Source organism: Aotus nancymaae, unplaced genomic scaffold (genome assembly GCF_030222135.1).
Source record: "Aotus nancymaae isolate 86718 unplaced genomic scaffold, 86718_ANA_hifiasm-v0.15.2.pri h1tg000018l, whole genome shotgun sequence".
NCBI lineage: Eukaryota > Metazoa > Chordata > Mammalia > Primates > Aotidae > Aotus > Aotus nancymaae.
In genome coordinates, this window is record NW_026988430.1 from 6858810 (window position 1) to 6875907 (window position 17098).

Genomic DNA, 17098 nt, shown 5'->3' on the forward strand with positions numbered 1-17098 from the left:
CTATTCTGGCCATTCCGTATAAATGAAATCATACCATATGGATTATTTTATATCTAGCTTCTTTCACTTAGCATACTATTTTTATAAACTTATCCACGGCATAGCATGTATCAGTATTTCCTTACTTTTTATGTCTGAATAATATTCCATTATGGATAGACCACATTTTGTGTATCCATTCATTTGTGGTGTTTCCATCTTTTGGCCATTACAGCAATTACAATGTACTGCTAAGAACATTTGTGTACAAGTGTTTGTCATCAGCTCCTTTGGATACACACCTAGGAGCGCAAATGCGGGGTAATTCTATGTTAAACTTTTTGGGGAATCGCCACATTGTTTTCCACAGCAACTGCACCATCTTACATACCCACGAGCAGTGTACAAAGCTTCCTGCGCGCCCCTTCCCAGGCGCCCGGCCCGGCCGCCAGCTCTCCGTCCGCGTCCAGCTCGCGCCCATCACGGACCCGCAGCAGCTGCCACTCTCGCCGCTGAAGGGGCTCAGCCTGGTCGACAAGAACACGCCCCCGGCCCTGAACGGCACCCGCGTCCTGGCCAGCAAGACCGCGAGGAGGATCTTCCAGAGAAAACCCGCGCCGCTTTGTCGTTTTCCCCACCGAGTACCACGGTATCTGGCAGGTTATCTGAAGGCGGAGGCCTCCTTCTGGACCGCCGAGGAGGTGGACCTGTCCGAGGACATTCGGCACTGGGAATCCGTGAAGCCCGAGGAGAGAGACTTTATATCCCACGTTCTGGCTTTCTTTGCAGCGAGTAAGGGCATAGTAAATGAAAACTTGGTGGAGCGATTTAGCCAAGAGGTTCAGATTACAGAAGCCCGCTGTTTCTATGGATTCCAAATTGCCAGGGAAAACATACATTCTGAAATGTATAGTCTCCTTATTGACACTTACATAAAAGATCCCAGCGAAAGGGAATTTCTCTTCAATGCCGTTGAAACGATGCCTTGTGTCAAGAAGAAGGCAGACTGGGCCTTGCACTGGACTGGGGACAAAGAGGTTACCTATGGTGAACGTGTCGTAGCCTTTGCTGCAGTGGAAGGCATTTTCTTTTCTGGTTCTTTTGCATCCATATTCTGGCTCAAGAAACGAGGACTGATGCCTGGCCTCACATTTTCTAATGAACTTATTAGCAGAGATGAGGGTTTACACTGTGATTTTGCTTGCCTGATGTTCAAACACCCAGTACACAAACCATCAGAGGAGAGGGTAAGAGAAATAATTATCAATGCTGTTCGGTTAGAGCAGGAGTTCCTCACTGAGGCCTTGCCTGTGAAGCTCACTGGGATGAACTGCACTCTAATGAAGCAACACATTGGGTTTGTGGCAGACAGACTTATGCTGGAACTGGGTTTTAGCAAGGTTTTCAGAGTAGAGAATCCATTTGACTTTATGGAGAATATTTCACTGGAAGGAAAGACTAACTTCTTTGAGACGAGAGTAGGTGAGTATCAGAGGATGGGAGTGATGTCAAATCCAACAGAGAATTCTTTTACCTTGGATGCTGACTTCTAAATGAACTGAAGATGTACCTTTATTTCGCTGATTTTTTTTCCATCTCATGAAAAAATCAGCTAAAGTGTTATCAACTAACTACACCATGAATTGTCCGTAATGTTCATTAACATGGTCTTTAAAACTGTGTAGCTACCTCACAACCAGTCCTGTTTATTTATAATGCTGGTGCTATCACCTTTTGCTAGCAGGCTGGCTGGCTGTGACTTGCCATAGCAGTGACAGTGGCAGTCATCTTGGCTTTAAAGTGAGGGGTGACCTTCTAGTGAGCTCGACACAGCAGGATTGAACATTTCATTTAACCAGCACAGGCAGTTGAAAGATGCAGCTTGCTGCTTCAATGCAGATTTTAATATTTACTTAAATATAAAACTCTCACTTTACAAACAAACATTGTTTGTACTCAAAAGATGATAACAGCTTGATTTATTTGGTTTCTATACCAAATACAAAGCATTCTCCTGACCACTAATAGGAGCCAATTCACAATTCACTAAGGGACTAACGTAAGTTAAACGTGTATAGACTAAGCATGTAATTTCTAACTTTTATTTTAATCAATTAAAATACTCATTAACAACAACAACAAAAAAGCTTCCAAGTTTTCCACATTTTGACCAACACCTGTTATTCCCCCTGCTCCACCATCCTGCTAGGTGTGAAAAGGTACCTCATTGTGGTTTTGATTTCATGTCCCTAATGATTAATGATGTGGTACATCTTTTCCTGTGCTTATTGGCCACTTCAATATTTTCTTTGGAGAGATGTCTATTTAAGTCCTCTGCCCATTTTTAAATTGGGTTGGTTGGTTTTTTCGTTGTTATGAGAGTTCTTCCTCTATCCTGGATCCTAGATGTTGATCAGCTATATGCTTCGCAAATATGTTCTCCTATTCTGTGGGTTGCCTTTGCACTCTCTTGATAGGGTTCTCTGCATATACATTTTCAATTTTGGTCAAGTCCATGTTATTTTTTCTTTTGCAGCCTGTGCTTTTGTTGTCATAGCTGGAAAACCACTGCCAAGCTCAAGGTCATGAAGAATTACCATTATGTTTCCTTCTAAGAGTTTTATAGTTTCAGCTCTTATATTTACAATTTTAATCAATTTTAAGTTAATTTTTGTATATGGTGTGAGGTAAGGATCCTATTTCATTCTTTTTATGGATATCCAATAGTCTGAGCACCATCTTTGAAGAGATTAGCCTTTCCCCACTGAGCAATCTTGGCATTCTTGACAAAAATCAAGAGACCATATGTCTGAGGGCTTAATTCTGGACTCTTAATCGATTTCATTGTCTACATGTCTGCATTGTCTCAATCCATTCCATTGTCTATATGTCTATATTCCATTCTGTAAGTCTGTCCTTATGCCAGTGTCACAACCTTTTGATTGCTGTAGCTTTGTAGTAAGTTTTGGAAATCAGGAAGTGTGAGTCAGTCAACTTCATCTTTTTTTTTTTTTCCAAGATTGTTTTGGCTCTTTGAGGTCCCTTGCAATTCCACAGCAATTTGGGGGATCAGCTTTTCCATTTCTACAAAACAAGGCCATTGGAATTTTGATAGAGATTGTATCAAGTCTGTATTCTGCTTTGGGTGGTATTGCATCTTAACAATATTAAGTCTTCTAGTCCATAAACATGAGCTGAGTTTCCATGCATTTAGGTCTTCTTTCATTTCTTTCAGCAATGTATTGTAAGTTTCAGTGTACAAGTCTTTCATCTCCTTGGTTAAATTTATGCTTAAAAATTTTATTCTTAAGGATGCTATTATAAGTGGAATTGTTTTCTTAACTTTCTTTTTGGATTGTTCGTTGCTGATATGTAGAAATACAACTAATTTTTGTGTGTTGACTTTGCACACCACAACATTGCTGAATTTCTTTGTTAGGGCTAATACTTTTTCAGTGGATTTTTTCTATATAAGATCATGTCGTCTGTGAATAGATCATTTTATTTCTTCCCTTCCAATATGATGGCTTTTATTTCTTTTTCTTGCCTAATTTATCTGGCTAGAATCCCAGTACTGAACAGAAGTGGTAAAAATTGGACATCCCATCCTTTTCCTCTGTTGGGATAAATGCTTTCAGCCTTTCATCATCAAGTATGAGGTTAGCTGTTGGTTTTTCACAAATGTGCTTTTTCATGTTGAAGAAGTTTCCTCTGTTTCAAGTCTGTTGAATGTTTTTATCATGAAAATATGCTGCCTTTTGTTAAATGCTTTTTCTGCATCAATTATGATGATCATGTGGCTTTCTTCCTTCAATCTCATAATGCAGTGGATTATACTGATTGACTGCGTAACTCAGATTTTCCAAGATAAGCTATTAATCTGCATTCTGATGGTAAATCTTACTTTTTAAAATGTGTGCACAGGCCAGGTGTCTCATGCTTGTAATCGTAGTACTTTGGTAGACTGAGGCAGGAGGATTGCTTGAGGCCAGGAGTTTGAGGCCAGCATGGGCAATATTACACTAACCTGTTTCTACAAAAATAAAGAAAAACTTAGCCAGGCATGGTGGCATGTGCCTGTAGTCCCAGCCTCTGTGAAGGCTGAGGCAGGAGGATTGCTTCAGCCCAAGAGTTTGAGGCTGCATTGAGTTATGATCATGCCACTGCACTCCAGCCTGGGCAACAGAGTGAGATCCTATATCTAAAAAACAAAACAAAAAACTGTATGTATATTTTAAAAATTGGGACCGGGCGTTGTGGCTCACACCTGTAATCCGAGCACTTTGGGAGGCCAAGGCAGGCAGATCACGAGGTCAGGAGTTCGAGACTAGCCTGGCCAACATAATGAAAACCCATCTCTACTAAAAATACAAAAAATTAGCTGGGCGTGGAGGTGGACAACTGCAATCCCAGCTACTTGGGAGGCTGAGGCAGGAGAATTGCTTGAACCAGGGAAGCAAAGGTTGCAGTGAGCCGAGATTGCCTCGTAGAACTCCCGCCCTGGCTACAGTATGAGACTCTGTCTCAAAAAAAAAAAAAAAAAAAAAAATTGCATAGGCCAAATGAAACTCAGCTAACAGCCAGCTTGGTCGTGGCCCACCAGTCTGAAATCACTAATCAAGGGACTTAAAAGTCCTCCCTCCCTTTGACTCAGGAATTCCACTTCTAGGGATCCACCTAGAAGAAATAATCCAAAATGTGGGCAACATTTGACACCTGCGCTTGAGTATCACCTTTAATTGCCAAAGCTGGAAAGTCCCTGAATACCCAGAAACAGGCGACACCAACATGTCGTGGTCAGCCCTGTAGAGTGAATGTTTTGCAGCCACTTAGAATGGCTTACAGGAAGACTGTGAAATGTCATCAGAAGATATAGGTGATATAATTTTAACGATGGTTGTTCAATATCACCATCACTGTCATCTACTATGAACATACACTTTTTTCTTGTGACAAAAAGAAGACGGGTTCCCCAAGGCCTCCTCTCCTGGCTGGGGTAGTGTGGCTCAAATAGGTCACCTCCCCACTGCCCGCCTCTCCTCTATTTCCAAATTCGGAGTGATGTCCCGATATAACGTTTCTTGGCACTTCCCACGTTTGATTTGCATTTTAAGCACTTGACTCTCAGGAGTGCATCTCTGCACACCGGTTTCCCTTTGGCTGGCTGCGTGCTGGTCCATAGCCATCTGCCCTGCCGGTCACATGGAGGAACTGCTTTGGGCAGAAATCCACTCCCTGTCCCACCCGTCCCTGTTTTTCATAAGCTCATAAGCACTGGAATCAAAACAATCTTGAACATCGTTTCTCACTTTGCTGGTCGGCAGGGACGCACCTGTCTCCAAGAATTCAACACCATGGACAACGGGATTCACTGTGCGGCCGTTTTTGACCGTAGCCCTTTCTCTAAACAGCTGGGATCACAGCCTCTTCCATTCTTCCTTCTTGTACATCCTGTCACGGAACAGACGCTACACGCGGAAACCCGACAGTTCTTCCCAGGCTTCGACCTGGAAAACCCGACTCCATTCGAAGTGTTCTAGGCCCACACGTCAGTGACGGTGCCTGAAATCAGAACTAAATTCCAGCTGTAGAGTCCACAGCAAGTGCGGAGATCACACCCCTACTGAATGCATGAATGACACTAAGATCGGAACAGCACAGGGCCGTGGGACACAGAAAAGGGGCCCCTAACCCGGCTCAGCCTCCCCAGGAGACGCCGCTCAGCTGTGTGCTGTGAGGTAGATGTAGAGAGAAAATGCTTCACAACCAGCAAGTCAGTGCAGTGTGGCGCAGGCCCATCCAGTGACCCGCAGCGCCATGCTGGGCTCAGAGGACAGGGGGCGCTGCAGGGGGTGGGGCGGGGCTGCGTGGAGGGAGCCGTGTGTGAGCCGAGCCTCTGTGCTGAGTTCAGTGGCGACCTCCCCAAAAGTCATGTCCACTCAGCACCTGTGAAGGTGACCTGACGTGGAAACAGGGTCTCTCTGCAGATGTGATGAAGGGAAGATGAGGGCTTGCTGGATTAAGGAGGGTCCTCACCCAGTGACTGGTGTCATTATAAGGCAGGGGCATTTGCACAGAGACACAGGGAGGAAGCCCTGTAAAGACGGAGGCAGAGGTGGCTGTGGTGCGTCCAGAGCCCAGGAACACCGTGGAAAGCCAGCCACTAGCGAAAGCCAGGGAAGGGGCCAGGAGGGGTGAGACCTGCCGACCCCTGATCCCAGACTCTGGCCTCCAGAACCCTGACAGGATAAACTTCTGTTGTGTTAAACCTGGTTTGTGACACTGTGTGATGGCTGCCACAGGACACCCTGGCAGCTTGAAGGAGACCTTATCTAAAGGCCCCTAGGCACCTGTGGGTGGGCAGCTGCTCCTCCTGGGTGATAGCCCCCCTGTGTGACAAGCTTCCTGGGTGACAGGCCTCCTGGGTGACAACCCTCGCTGCCTCTGAGTGGCTGCCTGGCATGCAGCAGGGCACCAGGTGCCGGCACCTCCCGATGGTCACCAGCAGGTGGCACCCCTGACCTAGGCACTGGGCCCCTCTGTACCCTGGGTTCTCGGTGGTACTGGGAGAAGCCAGCTTGGGCGGGGTGGAGCCCTGGGCCGACTGCCCTGGACCAAGTCAGGTGGTGAGCATAGGTAGACCCGGCTCCTTTACCTTCCTGAGGCCTTGGGCCAGGAGCTGGCTGCCTGTCATGTGCAGAGGTGCAGAGGACTTTGTCCCTAGGGTGGGTGGGTGCAATGAATTTTGGGACTCTGTGCCCAGGGACAGGGGCACAGGAGGGTATATGGTCCCTCACTCTCACCTGGCAGTGGCCCCTAGTCAATCTGGGAAAACGTTCAGAGTTTGTGTGGGGTGGGGTTTTTCAAACCAGTCTAGTGGGTCTGAACCAGTCCAGCTGCCCCTCTGACTCTGAGAGGCTGGGCCTGAGCCCCCCACCCCATGCAGACTGAGATGAAAGGGGGGTCTGTCCCAAGAGGGGCAGGAGCAGCCTTCCCTTCTGCGGATCCGCTGGGGTGGGTGAGCTTCGTCCTCCTCCTGGCAGAGGGAAACGCTGGCTCCTTAAAGGACGATTTCTTAGGGTGAGGTGGCGTGGCGTGGGAACAGGATTGGTGGAAAGAGCGCAGATCAGGAGGGAGACCCAGGGTCCAGCCCCCTCTGCCACTCACCTGCTGGGCGCCTCCTTCCTCTGGATTGTAAAATGGGCCTGACTCTGTCCCTATCTTTCACAGATGGGGCATCAGTTGACTGGACAACACACAGGAAAGGCTCTGCAGAGGGTCCTCTCTGGTGTTATTGGTTTTCAGTTTGGGGTTTTGCTTTACGTGTGGTAAAATGCATGGAACATAAAAGCTGCCGTTTTAACTGTTGTTAAGTGTCTGGTTCGGTGGCATTAAGTACATCCACACTGCTGAGCAAACATCCCCAACGTCCATCTCCAGAACCCTCTCAGCTTGTAGAAATGAAACCCTCCCCATGAAACACCAACTTTCTTCCCCCTTCCCCAGCCCCTGACAACCTCCATTCTACTCTGTCTCTAGGGATCTGACTACTCTACTGCCTCACCCATGTGGAATCATACACGATTTGTCTCTGTGTAACTGGCTACTTTAGCTTAGCATCATGTTCTCAAGGTCCATCCATGTGGCAGCATGTGGCAGAATTTCCTTCCTTTTGAAGCCTGAAGAACATTCCGCCAGGCAGCTTTCCCACTCTCCGCCTCTCCATTCACCCGTGGATGAACGTGGGACTGCTTCCCTGTTTCAGTCGTTGGGAATAAGGCGGCGGTGAACACGGGCGTGCATCTCTTTGAGACCTGCTCTCTATTCTTTTGAGTATGTTCCCGGAAGTGGGATGCTTGGATCATGTGGTAATTCTATTTAATTGGTGTGTGTGTGTGTGTGTGTGTGTGTGTGTGTGTGTGTGTGTAATCTTCATCCTGTTTTCCTCAACACCTGCATCAGTTGACATTGACACCAACAATATGCAAGCGTTGCAGTTTCTCCACATCCTTGCCAGCATTTGCCATTTGATTTATTTATTTTATTTTTTGGTTTTACAGTGGCCATCACAATGGATATGAGTGATATCTCCAGGTGTTTGAGCAGCTAGGATTTGATGCAGGCATCTAGCACTTACAAAATCCCCGGACAAGTTGGAGGAGAGGTCTATGGGTTGCCCCTGCCCCATGCCTCCCAGAGGCCGGCAGAACCAAGCTGCCCAGGGAGCTGACCGGGCGGTGGGAATCAGGGGCACCACTGAAGCACCACTATCTTTGTGGGGTGCAGGGAGCTGGGATCAGGGCCACGGGGCAGCTCAAGACCAGACACTGGAACACTGCTTTAGACACGTCCACGTTCCTGTGACCCTGCTGGGTGGCAGAACACAGTCCAGAGCTGTGAGAAGATGCTTCCCTGCCCCGCCTCCTTGTCTCACCTGAGTGTGTTTACTGGTGGATCCTAACCCACATTTGGAAGCTGCTGCAACAGAACCTGGAAATGCAGCTTCAGCTTCCCAGCCCCTGCTGGTCAGGAAGGAACAGGAGGAGGTGAGAATGGGTGTGGAGGGCCACACACCAGATCAAGGCAGGAGGCGCTCAGAACACAGCAGCCTAGAAGCAGGGTACAAGAAGGGAAGCCCCTCAGTCGCACCAGCCCTTGGGCCCCAGCCAGGCTCCCCCTCCTGCCAAAGGCCTTTGTGCATGTTCTTCCCACCTCCCCAAATGTTCCTCCCTATCCTATCTGCCTCCGCATGGCAAGGTAACGTCTACTCAGCCAAAAACTATCACTGTCGAGCACAACCCAAATAACCATAAACAGAAAACATCAACAAATGACTGTATATTCATACAAGGAAATATTATACAGCAATGAAAAAGAACAACCTATGACCACATGCAACAATACGAGAGGATCTCACAGGCATCATTGTCGAGTGAAAAAGACGGACTCAAAAGAGCACCATCCACACACCTCCATTCCTAGGAAGCTCAAAAAGAAGCAGAATTAATCTATGACCAAAGGGCTGAGAAGAATGGCTACTTCTTGTGGGAGAGTATTGGATGGAAGGGAACAAAGACGCCCTCTAGGGGCTGGGCATGAACTTGGTCTTCATCCAGCTCGGTCTGGGAACTGAGCCTGAGTGCACCCATGGGTAAAAGCTCATCAAGCTGAACACTTAAACTGTGCGCTCTTCCTACGATGAAAAAGTAAAAATAACACAGGCCCCTTTCTCTGATAAGCCTTTTCCCAGACTAGACCACCTTCCCCAGGATGAGCTGCCAGGGTTTGTGCACCCTCCTGCAGGCTCTTGTCCGGCTGTGACAGTCTGTTTCCCCATGGGATGGTCAGATGGTCGGCTCCTCCAGATGGTAAGCTCCATTCAGGAAGTCTCTCTGTCTTTCCAGGGCCTGTGTCGTCAGTGCTCAGATCTTAAGCATCTGCTGCAAGCATGGGTGACCCCCATCATGGAACGAGCCCACTCTCTGGCAGCAGCAATGTGAATCTTCTGCTTGTAATGTAAATCTAAAACCCAGGGCCAGGGAGAGATTCCTCAGATTTGCTGTGCAGCCATGGATGGCAGGTTTTTCAAACAGAAACTCTTCTTCCTAAAAATGTTCCATGTTCAAATCTTTTCTCCACCAAAAAAGACAAAGGATTCTTTTACTTTGAAACCTCAGCATTAAAGATCCTTAAAATCATGCCCATGGAATATTCATGTAACTGTGCTCACATGACACATAAGTGCTTGAAGTTGGTCTGATGTGTGTGTTCAGGGGTTTGTGTATGGAAGGGGAGGAAGAACAGGAGCTGGTGGGCAGCAGCCCAGGAAGAGCCGAGGGACTGACAGTGACAGCTCAGTCACTGCACCACCTGGGCCTCCTGCTCTCCCAACACAGCAGAATTTTCACTTCAGATTGCAGAGCCAAGCCGGTGGAGAGACAGATGTTGGCTCAAGTGTTTTTTCTTTTTTTGAGACAGAGTCTCCCTGTGTTGCATCAGCGGAAGTTGCAGTGGCCCAATCTCAGCTCGCTGGACTTCCGCCTCCTGCGTTCAAGCGATTCTCCTGCCTCAGCTTCCCAAGTAGCTGGGACTACAGGCACATGCCACCACACCCGGCTAAATTTTTTTGTATTTTAGTAGAGATGGGGTTTCACCATTTTGGCCGGGATGGTCTCGATCTCCTGACCTCGTGATCCGCTCATCTCGGCCTCCCAAAGTGCTGGGATTACAGGCATGAGCCACCACTCTCGGCTGGCTCAAGTGGTTTTGAGGGCTGGTGAGCTCCCTGTCCCTGAAAGTGTGTAAGTAGAGACTAAAGGACCACTCATGAGGGATACTGTGAGACAAGCAGGGGTTGGGACTGGAAGGATGGCCCCTGGAGGACCTCAGAGACCCAGGAATTTTGTGTCTGTGTCCTTTTAAAACTCTTGGTCCTCCCCGAGGAAGGGATGCCCTCCAGCCTGCCTGGGACCACATAAGGTCTTGGGAGACAGCAGCAGCTGTAGCAGCTTTGTGTATGAAGGTGCTGCCGGGGCTGGGCACTGTAGGGAGGGCTTTCCTACCGCATCCTCTCAACGAGGGGCTTCTGTAGAATATGGTTAAGAATGCAGATTCTGCGGTGGGTCATACCTGCGATCCCAGCACTTGGGGAGGCTGAAGCAGGAGGATGGCTTGAGCCTTGGATTTCGAGGCTGCCTGCCCCCTGCACCCCAGCCTGAATGACAGAGCGAAATGAGACCCTGTTGTCTCTTTATTAAAAAAAAAAAAAATAGGTTCTGAACTCTGAATGTTGCAGAGAACCAGGCGCCGGCCCCTCCCGATGGTCACCAGCAGGTGGCGCCCCTGATCAGGTGCTGGGCCCCTCTGCACCCCAGGTTCTGGGTGGCGCTGGGGGGAAGGAGCCAGTTTAGACAGGGTGGAGCCCTGGGCCGCCTGCCCTGGACTGAAATCAGCTGGTGAGCACAGGTGGACCCAGGTTCTTTACTTTCCTGAGGCCTTGGTCCCGGGCTGGCTGATCTTGTCATCACTGCTTGAAACATTTCAATGGCTTCTCACTGCCTTTAGGGTAATAGACAAAATCCTGGAGGTCTACGAAATCTTGTGAAATTTGGCTTTTACTCATTATACCAACCTCGTTTCACAGCGACTCTCCTTCCATCTCTGTGCTGTAGTGCAGCAGTTCTGAATGCTTTAGCATCAAAGGACCTACTGCAACTATAAAAATTATTAAACACCCTAAAGACGTTTCATTTATGTGGGTTGTGTCTACCAATAGTTACTATACTACAAGCTAAAACAGAAAAATTTTAAGCTATTAGCTAATCCGTTTAAAAATAATTGGCCAGGTGTGGTGGTCACACTTGTAAGCCCAGAGCTTTGGGATGCCAAGGCGGGTGGGATGATGGAGCCCAGGAGGTGGAGACCAGCCTGAGCAATACAGTGAGACCTCATCTCTTGAAAGAAAAATAGAAATAAACAATTATAAACCTGTTATGTGTTAGCACATTATAATTTTTTATTTAAAAAAACAACTGTTTTCTTTAACCAAAAAATGTTATTATAAAGTATGGTGGTGTTTTACGCATTTGCCAATCTCGCAGAATATAGCAGAAGAGAGCTATATTCTCACAACTCCTTCTGAATGCAACTTGACATGATATGTTGTTTTGGTTGACACGCATGAAGAAAATCCAGCATCATACAGATATAAGTTAGAAAAGGAAAGATTATTGTATAGTCTTTTCAGGTAATTATGGCTATCCTTCTTGGAAACAGCTCCAAAACTGAACGAGTGGGACTTTCTGAAAGATTAGGTGCCCTCAGCAGCCCAAGCATCTGCAAGAATATTAATGAGTCATGGAAGGTAGTGTTTAACAAGTGGAGCTGAGTCCCCAGGCCAGGTACAGGCACCACTCAGTAGGGCTAATTGAGGGAGAAAGGGAGGGAAGACATTTGTATTAAAAAAAACACACTTAAAATTAGGCAAAATGGACCGGGCGCGGTGGCTCACACCTGGAATCCCAGCACTTTGGGAGGCTGAGGCTGAGGGACCACCTGAGGTCGGAAGTTCAAGACCAGCCTGACTAACATGGAGAAACCCCATCTTTACTGAAAATACAAAATTAGCTGGGCATGGCGGCACATGCCTGTAATCCCACCTGCTTGGAAGGCTGAGGCAGTAGAATCGCTTGAACCCAGGAGGCAGAGGTTGCGGTGAGCTGAGATTGAACCATTGCACTCCAGCCTGGACAACAAGAGGGAAACTCTGTCTCAAAAAAAAATTAGGCAAAATGTGGTAAAAATCTGATTTTGTCTAAGTTTTCAATTGCATCTGGTTTGGAGGAAGACAATGTAATATCATCCGAAAGTATAAAAATGATAATGTAAGAATACTAAACATTGTTCCAGTTATTGGCAATTAACTAGATCAATTTATCTATTAAAACTTTCTCATAGTTGTTATTTTTTAGATGTGTTCTCACTTTTAAAAACATGTGTTATCAGAAGATGACTCAGGTTGGAAGCTTGCTTTCTGCTCTTCCTCGTGTAATTCTTTCCAGGCCCCAACTAGGCAGTCTCGGGACCCAGAGTCATGAGCTGCCCCTCTCCGTAAGTTTTACTGACAAGGCAGAAAGGGATTCCCCTGTGGTAATACATACAATGTGGCATTGGGTCCTACTGTGTAGTTTCCACTGATACCCTCAAAAAATTAGATGTTTTCACTGAAATGTTTTTTATATTTTTCATGATGTAACCTCTGTTTATAAGTCCCTTAGATTGAGTGGACTGTACAAAAAAGGTGCATGCTTCACCTCCCTCCCACTCCCACCAATTCATAAACACACTATCATCATGTTAGCAAAGTTCACATAGCTGGGGCAGTCTGTGGAGTGAAACTGGAGACTCACGCTTTGCTGTTAACAGATCAAGGACTGTCTGCCTCCATCTCTGCTCTGGCTCCCTCTCTGCTGGCCGTGCTTTCCTTAGTCTTTTGCAGCGACAAATAGTCTGCTGGTCCTTGCAACTTATATTATGGTTCTTGGCATTCACAATTCCAAGGAGAGTAGCTCTTTCCAAATAGCTCCAGCAAAGTCCCTGAGGCTACTTCTCAGCTTTGCTTGAGTCATTTTAATCACCGAACCTTTTATAATACCGCCGTGTTGGGAAAAACAGCACAGGAGAAAGGACTGACAGAGTATCTACATAAATTGGTTATGAGTAACATGCAAACAAGGAACAACAAATTGCAGAGGGCCGCAGGAGGCCTCTGAGGAGGAAGCCTCTCCATGCCTCATGTGCCAGTGCAGGGTGACTTCACTCTGTTACCATAAACACTGTGCTCAAGGACTTAAAACCCCTTCGTAGCACTATGAGGTAGCCAGACTCGAAGGCTCTTTGTAAGGCCCGTGTTTCATCAGCTGTACTTAGATAATAAGCTGAAGGATAACCACATGTTCTCTTGTTTTGTGAAACTCCCAAACCACCACTGTTATCAATCCTTAGGATGACACACCAGTTCCGGTTCACTGATTCACTCCACCATCACCCTCTCCCCACCATCACTCCACCTCTACCCTGTAGATCAAAGTGATTGTAATCAATATATAGTGTGAATGATGAGAGCTCGGGGCCTTCACTGTCACCTCCAGAGTAATAAAGTGGTGGCCCCCTGGTCCCACTTTTTCTCTTAATCTGTCTTTTTCGCATTCCTTTGTTGCCACCGAATTTGGGCTACCCATGGGTGATGTCGGGCTGGCTCCCTGCACCCTGGAAATGGGTTCCTCTCATCGACCAGGCTTGAGTCTTGTAAAACCCTGGAGGAAGAGAGGGCGGAGTACATCCCATTGACACAACTTGTACTGTGGCTGGGGAAGGGGTGCTTCCCTAAAAGAAATCCGAAGGTGCTGTGCAGGTAAAACAAACACTGCCATTGGAAGCGAACTTCAGCATGACATGAATAAGACCGTCTGGTCTCCTGCTCCTCATATATTGCCCCCCAAAGAACAGGTTTTTAAAGATCAAACAGCGATACACTGACAGAAGTCTAAAACCTAAGAAAGTATTTACAACATTGATTTCAGAGAGTTTCTGTGCGGGTTATGTGAAATTGTATATGTGAAGGGGTTTTGTGGTGCATTGCTGAGTTATGATTTGATGATAATTTTCTATTCTTTGATGTCAGGCTCTGAAAAGCATGTGCCTGTGGGTGGGAGACCCCATAAGTGCCAAGGCAGGAGTCGGAAGCCTCAGTCTATTGCCATATAAATAATGAAGAAGAAAATAACTAGAGATATAACCATAGTAGTTACTCGTAGGTGATCTTAGTTATTCATATGTGATTTTAGTCATTCAGAGGTGATCTTAGTTATTCAGAGGTGATCTTAGTTCTTTTACTAATGCCTCTCAGGTCGTTAAGTGTGAACCTCAGGTGACATTGTGAAAGGAGTAACCCTAAAGCAAGATGCTTTAAGCCCTCTGTCATGCTGGTGTAAGGGCTGTGCGGCAGTGCCAGCACTGGGAAAGTGCCCACTGTTTAGCCAGCTAGGGAACGAGACGTTCAAAGATGGCCGAGATGTCTCCTTCCTCAGTGGAGTTAGGAGAAAACTCTGCTCCTCCAAGTTCTTGTGGTAGGCCTGACAGCTGTCAGGGAGGCCCGCAGACATCCGGGGGTTTAATCGTCTCTATGTGACGCTGTGCTTCAGTGGTCACGTTCCATGTCCACTCTCATTTTCCACTTCTGCACCTGGTTCCTTTCTTCTTAGAAGAGATAATCAGTAAAAGTAATATAAATCTTAATGTCTTTGTTCTTTCTTGACAAGTATGGAAAAGTGCTGGCGCATCATGCTCCTTACCTCATCTCCGCTACGAGAAGGCCTTGGGCCCCTACCTGTATGACACGTGATGTACTTGACCCTATCACTGACCACCAATGCCATACCCTACCTCCCCCGCCCCCAGCGTTGTACACAATAAAAGAGCGTCCAGGCACTCGGGGCCACTGCCGGACTCCGTGCTTTGGTTGGCAGTGGACCCCTGGGCCCAAACTCTCTTTTCTCTATCTCTGTGTCTACAGTTTCTCATCTCCACACCAGCAGAGAGGGGCTCAAAGGACCCTGTAGGGCTGGATCCTACATGTACCTCTCACCAGGGTGCCAGTTCTTAGTGCTAACCTGTGCCACCTGCCTTTTGTGGGCTGGCAGGGAGTCTGCTCATCTGTAGTCATTTAGGGACCCAAGATGATATAGGGCAGCCACCACCATAAACATTACTTTTGCCGGCTGGGCGCTGTGGCTCATGCCTGTAATCCCAGCACTTTGGGAGGTCGGGGTGGGCATATCACTTGAGGTCAGGAGTTCGAGACCAGCCTGACCAACATGGAGAAACCCCGTCTCTACTAAAAATACAAAAAAATTAGCTTGGCTTGGTGGTGCATGCCTGTAATCCCAGCTACTCAGTAGGCAGAGGTAGGAAACTCACTTGAACCCAGGTAGCGGAGTTTGCCATGAGCTAAGATTGCGCCATTGCACTCCAGCCTCGGCAACAAGAGCAAAACTCTGTCTCAAAAAAAAAAAAGTTACTTTTGCCATATCAAAAACATAATTTCATGTATGGTTGACTCAGTTTCCAGTCTTATGACCTATGCATCTCATAGTGTAGTGACTCAAACCTGCTGGGTTATCCAGGACTGTAATTTTTAAAAACCCACGGTGATATCTGGCTTCAGATATGACTGGATTCATATAATTCAGAAGACTTCATCAGATCATTTCTTGCTTTCTCAGCACCATTTAATTCATCTGAATTTATAGTTAATGATTTATAATTTATTATAATAACTAACAATATCAGAACGAAGGAGAGTAAAATCCTTTATTGGGGTATCACATGACTATTTGAAAGAGGCGTTGATCAGTGTTTCCCTGAGAGTAAGAACGCATTATATACAACGTGGACGTCTCCAGGGCCCTTCCAAACATAAGTAAGTATACAGTTTCTGAAGCATTTATTTTAGGAATATATCTATATAAAATTAAACTAGGGAAGGTTTCTCTTCTCTTTGATCTGACACCTCTTCCAATAAACAGAGCAGCTCTTACAATCATTTTGAACTAATTAATAACCTTGGGACATACCAAACCCAAGTATTCCTTACATTTCCTGTTTCCTTACATTTTATGAGTGCCATATCATAAGCTCCAAGATAAGGGTCTGTTCTGGCTTTGTTCATTTATATAAATATATACCTACATATAATGAAAAGCGTAACACAGCACGAAGCACAAAACCATAGTTCTGAGGAGAGACAACTCTACTGTTTGGGCAGATTACACAGAAGGCAAAGAATGATCTTTCCTTTTCTCTTGTTGAACAAACTATCACTTAAGCAAACACAACCAAAGCTTAATCTTTTAAAATACAATATTTTAAATTAAAGATTTCATAAAGATTTTAATGAATAAACCCCACGTTATAGTTCCCAGATGCCAGCCAGTGGCCAACCTTGTAGGCAAATCTTTCTGAAGATAGCAGGCTGAGCCTTGCTATGTTAACTTTTCTGCACAGTTTTGTTGCCATTATTGTTTTCATCCAGGCTCGCAGCCACTCATATTAATCACAGATTTGCTAACCAAAGAAATTAACTGGGATATAGATAATCAGAACTCTCTACTATAGACAGGCAACTGAGCAGACGAGCAAAACTCACAAACACATAAAATAACCTCCTGCAGCCACACATCCCTTTTACACCTTAGCACACACATTTCCTAGCTCTGTCTACCGAAAGGGGCTAAAAGCAACGACACCTCAGTTTCAATGTGCCCAGATCTTGGTTTCTGATATCGTTCTCTACTAAAAGGAACCAAGGCTCCTCAAAAAAATGGCCTATTCCTGGTCTAAGAAAAGGAGATCTTCTCCAAGAAGATCCTGGAACATCTCAGGAAAAAAAAAAAAAGTACTCAAAAATATGATGAGGGTAGGTCACAAAGACACAGGAAGTAGACCTCACTGACTAAATCTGGTGCGATTTGAGCAGCAAAACAAGACAATGATGAATTGTAAATCATTGAAAAAGTAGTGGTCCATGAGTTCACATTGATAATAAGTAAATAAATGAGCG

General features: G+C 46.2%; 1 pseudogene; it reads left to right on the forward strand.

Moving 5' to 3' along the window:
* Nucleotides 1-293: 293 nt before the first annotated feature.
* LOC105723587 (ribonucleoside-diphosphate reductase subunit M2-like) lies at nucleotides 294-1532 on the forward strand (annotated as a pseudogene).
* The last annotated feature ends 15566 nt before the right edge of the window (nucleotides 1533-17098 follow it).